Below are 6,292 nucleotides of genomic sequence, written 5' to 3' on the forward strand. Positions count from 1 at the left end.
TTTCCTTAATAAGATATCAGCAGTAATGAAGAAAAAATCAATAGAGTTAAGCTGCTTTCAGTTTATGTTATTGTATTCGCAATAGATTGTTATTTCCTGTAATTCGTTCTTTATGCATCACTGTGTGATGCATTACTTTGTGGCAATATTTTGTTCTTTAATCGAAAAAACTGAATTCAAGTTGTTCTTTGCAATAATTGTCTATCATACTTGCTGGATAACTCACATTATTTATTTACTCACCATATTTTAATTTATTGACTGCATAAGTATGCAAATGTCTAAGGCATGAATTCAATCCACTTTAGTAAACATGAAGACTACCATTGTATAATCATATATGGACAAATAATATATATAATAATTTTAATATATAACTCAAATGCATAAATAAAAGAAATAAATATGAAAACAAATAAATTAATTTTAGCATATGATACAACATCTAAATAATCACTCATTGCATGGTCATCAAATAAAAATTAAACATATGTATTAGTATCATTTGTTTTTCTTAAATAGAACTTAAATTTCACCTTGTGATAAACATTTTATTTATTGAATCTGTAAATAAAATGGTTTGGAAGTCAATGACACAGCATACAGAACTGAAACATTTTGGAAGACCTTCTTTGTAGTCCCCTTGCTAAGGCTCATACACAACCCAACACACGGAAAGGACCAGGATGAGGTGAGTTCTTCCAAGTGCAGTAAAATTCTGAAGGATAAGGGGGGTAGGGAGAGAATGTAAGAAGTGGAAGTATATTTCATGTTCAATATAACAATTTTAAATTAATGCTGGGGCATTCAACTAGAATAATGTTTTCAGTACCCATTACTGTATTCCTCATCCTCCAGGATGATGATACCCTAAGGAGCTAACATCTTCCCTATTTTCCCTTCAGGGCTTGATGTGGCCCAGAACCTCACCGTAAAATGAGGAAAAGGAAAGGAAAGGGAAAAAGAGTTATTTTAAGCAGACCTAGGAAAAACTTAGTGGGAAATTTCTTCTTTGAAAGTAGTGCTTTTGTGTTCGGGATTTTAAAGCTAGAAAAAAGATATTTTTCTTCTACAGTCCTACATCCTCCAAATATTTCATTTTCCCCATGAATAGAACTCACAACTGACTGAACTCTGAAAATGCTCATGGAGATACTAATCTAATTTTTTCAATTTATATCAATACTAAGGCAAGCAGCTTGATTGCCAAGAGTCCCTTTTCGTTTGGTTGAATTGTGAGTAGGGTCAGAGAAAAGGAGAAGAAAAAGGGGTTTCAGGGAAAATGAAAACTACACAAGAAAGAAAGAATAATTCAGGTCAAGTTAAAGTTGAGAGATTGTTTGAAGAAAAGTGTTTGAATTTGTTTCATGTTTACCGTTTTTTCTTAATTACTACCTTTTTTAATTATTTTAAGAGGAAAAACCATTTCAACTTGAGAAGAGCAACTATTTAATTTTAAAATATCAAAAATATTTCAGGTTTTCAGATATTAAAACACATGAACAATTTCAAATATCCTCTTTTCCACTTTTTTTTTTTTTTTTTTAAATTTAATTTGGGTCAAATGTATTTGCCCACACAATCTCTTTAGAACTGCATGCATTTGTGAATTTACTGTTTGTTAGGGAAAAAGAAAAGAGAAAAACAGCAACAACAACAAAAAACAGCCCAATGCTTAGCTGCTATTGAAAAGCACAAGATTTCCTGAGTAATAACTATCTGTTGCATTTGTGTGGCTTTAGGCTTTAGTTCTAGAGATTACTGAGGACCTTCTATTTTTAAACCAAATTCCCTGAGATACAAAGAAATCTCTGCAGATCCTTAAGATTTGCAACGATCACATCATTCTTTCTCTTTAGAAAAGAGACAGGTTTGTGTTCCTGAGAAACATTGTGCAAGAAAATACAGAAGGCTTCAGTTGATGGAGCTGACATCTTCCCAGAATCCTCAAAGATTAGTGGATTTTTCAGAATCGTCCTCTTATTTTAAAATCCCTCTCCTATTAGGACACCATTAAAACATTTCTTGTTAGTTTTAACTGTAAAAAAGGACAAAGAAAAGCACTCCATTTCACAGCAGTTCAGTGTTTAAGTTATGCATGGGAGATGTGGGATGCACCCCTGTTTTTTCTCAGTACCCACAGTTGTATCTGTTCAACACCATTACAAAAAAGCCATGAACAGCAGTGGCTGACCCTGGATTCTCCCACATCCTGAGGTGAACACTCTAACTAGTGGGCTAGAGAGGATTGATCTGTCCCTCCCTGTGTATGATATATTAATGAAACTGATAGTTCTGGTGGTGCAGAAGATGAGGGTAAATATATGACAATTGGGAGGGCATGGATACCCAGATACATTAATAGTATTTAGGAAAATTGCAAGATTAGGATGTAAAGTAACTCAGTCTACTAGAGCATGAACTCACTACTAAACCAGGGGGAAGACTTTCCACCTAATTCAATCTGAAACCTGTTTGTACCGAGCTAGTGTGCAAACATAGCTGTGCCCATTTTAAGCTGGATGATGATTTGCAGTAATTTTTCTCAGTAGGTCTTATAGCAGGTTAATTTTTAATTAAGTCCTAAATTAATTAGCTCTCTTCTAAAATTAATTAGCTCTCACTCTGGTCATAATGGAAAGTTTAAACCTCATCAAATTAAGGAGCATTACCTTCTGTATGTAAAGAAAAGTTAGTCTGCCAGCTTTATAGTAACCTGGGAATTTTATTTAAATAGAAAAACTGTTCCTTCTAGAAACATTTTTTTTTTTCTAAATGAGTCCAGCTTGCCTTTTTGCTCACTGTTTTCTTAGTGTGCTCTGCTAATAAGGTTAGCAAATTCTTTGCCTGTCTTGTTTGGAGATACATACCAAGAAGGATTAGTTTACTTCTTAGTCTTTGTCAACGCTAATGGAAAGATCAAATATTTGTACAAACAACTCTTCATTGTGCTAATGAGAGACAGGACATTGTTAGATGTATTTTTTACTTTAAACTCTCAGAAAGTTACACAACAACTTTTGTTACAAACCAAGTCCTTAGGAACAAAAGCCCTTACCTGTTTCTATAGCACTGGGGAATGTAACAGTTCAGGAAAAGTTCTCCCTTCCCCTCTTTAAACCTGTTTCTGAAGAATTGGCATGGGTGAAAAACACGACCACGGTGAAAACCAAAACACTGTGTTAGACTGTGCCTCTACACTCACTTCTTCCATGACAGACAACAGCAAGACACTGTGCCAATGCACTGTGAAGATATTCTCACCCAGACTCAAATGCATTCATTTCTATAGAGGTCAAGTAGTGATTATCAGTGCTAAAAGCATTGAAGAATAATGACTAGAAATAAGACAAGTCACAGCAGTGGAAATTTTTTTGATTTCATTACAGTCCTATCAAAGCTTCTGAAACATATTTAAACAATAATACATCATTTTTCTTCAGAGTTTTTTTTTTTATTTTATTTTATTTTTCCTCCTGGCTTTTCCTGCTAGTAGAAGAAGAAAGTTGTTGCTGTGGACAGTTCAGTTAAGGCATACATCCAGGATAGAACTGCTGTGAAAAATAGGTGCAAGAACGACTTCAGGACACTGATGAACTACAAGTTCAGAGACAAACATGAAGATTATTACAAACCTCAAAGCTAGGATTTGTTAGGAATTTTAGTTAATGTTCTGCTACGTGTACCATGAAAAGACTGACTGAAATACCAAACCCTCAAGTGATGCTGTTCATAGATGCATATCAAGAAAAATTAAGAAAATATTCTCTCTATACATGATAATGCATTGGCCAGTTCATGGGATACTTCTGTCAGCTCTAGTGTGCCCATCCCAGAAACATGTGAAGTAGCAAAAAGGGGTCTAACAGTGAGAAGCATGCAGAAATGGTCATCTATAGTCTGGAAAGAGGTTTTCAGGTGTAAGGCTTGAAAATATCTGAAGACATTCATCATATTCATCTCAGTCAGCACATTTCTCTGAAGCATCTGTTATCTGAAACTTTTAGACACACAAGACAGTGAACTGGGTGGATCTTAGGTTTGGTTCACTGCTGTAATTCCAGCATTTCTACAGGACACACAAAGGACTGGGAGAAAGATGAGCTTTCACTATCCTAGGTATATAAAACTGAAATGCAACAGACCCCTCCATCATTACAGCAGTAACTAACTCCCTCAGCTTCTTAATTCTTCTAATTTACAATGCAGTAATCTTTAGCAATCAAGTGTGTATGTACCACGAGGGAGAAGGCAGCAAAGAACACAGCTGTGGACCATACACTGAAAGGTATCTGTTCCTTTTCTGAACAATCTAAATGAGAAATGCTTATTACCTTCCAGTAACAGGACAGCTGAAAGAGCCATTCTTCAGTTCTGAGATCAACATTTTCTTCATCTGCCCAGGCTGCCAGGCTGCAGTCACTATCATAGTATTACCACTTGAGGTAAAATATACAAGCATGGGAAAACTGGTGAATAAGACAAGGCTTTATTAGGTTGAGTACCAGTCATTGGATTGTACAGAAATAATTATCTGTAACCAAATTAAAATCACTCACTTCAGGTACACAGGTAGATGGTGAGCCCGAGCCTGAGGTCAAACCACCAAGGAAAAAATGTGACAGACTGCTGGACATTGAACAAAATTGAAAAGAAGCAGTTGGCAAAACCTAAAGTTGTCTAAAACTAATAGGACAACAGCAGAAGAAACTACCAAATTGAAAGAGAAAAATCAGAAATTCTGATTGGGTGAATAGCATTAAAGTACATTGAAAGAGGAGTTTCAGGCTTAGCAAGGATGAATTACCAAATGATGGTGTAAAATCAGCAAATCCAGAGCTATCGGCAAAAGAGTAAAATGAGTTTGTGCTCAATGTGGGAGAAGGGAAAAAGGGAATATTAGGCAAATCAAGGCATGCTTTGTTCACAGCTGTAACAGGTCCCTTTGAGCAGCCTTGCAGTTGACAAATGGCAAGACTGGTGCAGAGCAGGAAACCTACTCTTCTGACTCTACCCCATATCTGACCAGTTTCTGTAGCCCTGGGGATCAGGGTGTTGTCCTTCATATGAATGCAAGACACTGTAAAAGGGATGGTGGAGTGACTTGCCCTAACACAGACGTGACTTGATAGCATGCTGATACTATGGGATTGACTTCCATGCTGACTTCTCTCTGCTAAAGAGAATCAACAGATTAGTTGCAGTTCAATAAGGAGCACCTGCCCATCAGTCTAATTCACTTTTCTATTAACTCACGCCACAGTCTCTAACAAGTACTCAGATGGCAGTAATTTAATCCTTGCAGATCAGAATTGGGTAATGAACTGATCACATAAACACAAAGTACTTGGAACAACAGTTTAGTCAAAGTTATAGGGTCAGACAGAATATAAAACATGGCACCCCTCCTGTTAGGATGTTTCATTCTCACTACACTGCAGTTATATTATATGACTATATGCTAGACATCCTTAGAGGCTTCCTAGATTTGTGTGAGGTCTTCCAGGAATTTGAAAAGAAGTTTAATGATGCCATCTTGGCAGAGTAGACCTTCTTACTGAATATGGTGATCCTAGTGGTGAGTTATTATGTATTAAGAACAGTATGTTTTTCTGGTATAACATAGAAAGTAACTCTGGACATAACAGAAACAAAATACATTCTCTTTTGTTAAAGATTATTGAATCACAGTATTATAGAATCATAGCATATCCCAAGTTGGAAAGGATCCACAAGGATTACTGAATCCTAGCTTTGCACAGGATCACCAACAAACAAACAAAAACAAAACAAAACAAACAAACAAACAAACAAACACGTGTGAGAGCGTTTTCCAGATGTTTCTTGAACTCCAGCAGGCTCGGTGCCATGACCACTGCCATGGGGAGCCTGTCCCAGTGCCCAACCACCTTCTCAGTGAAGATCCTTCTCCTAACACCCAGCCTGAACCAGCTTCATACTGTTCCGTTGGGTCCTACCAATGATCTGTACAATATTCAGTATCCAGAAAAGTATAGACTTTTAAATAAAAACAAAGGTAGTTTAATGACCAAATCTAATTTGTCTCAACAATTTTTGCTAAGTATTTCTCTGCATCAAAATAAAGAATTCCTGTCATGGGATTTTATCAAAATTTGGTATAGCATATACATGGCTTAAAAACTCAAAGCTGCTTAAAATGTAACATCGAATGACCTTTATTTAAATTATTTCATTGCAATGGAATAGTTATTGTCAGAGTACAAACATGTATTTTGAATCATTCTAAATTAACATTTTCATAAATCTTTGC

General features: G+C 35.9%; 1 long non-coding RNA gene across 1 annotated transcript; it reads right to left on the minus strand.

Moving 5' to 3' along the window:
* Positions 1-579: 579 nt before the first annotated feature.
* LOC310895782 lies at positions 580-5,802 on the minus strand. Its single transcript, XR_014580952.1, has 5 exons — positions 4,808-5,802; positions 4,560-4,629; positions 4,335-4,469; positions 3,059-3,127; positions 580-718 (listed from the first exon to the last, which is right to left on the minus strand). It is a non-coding gene; the product is annotated as an uncharacterized lncRNA (long non-coding RNA).
* Between the last annotated feature and the right edge of the window lie 490 nt (positions 5,803-6,292).

The sequence above is a fragment of the Anser anser genome (genome assembly GCF_964211835.1).
Source record: "Anser anser genome assembly, chromosome: 2".
NCBI lineage: Eukaryota > Metazoa > Chordata > Aves > Anseriformes > Anatidae > Anser > Anser anser.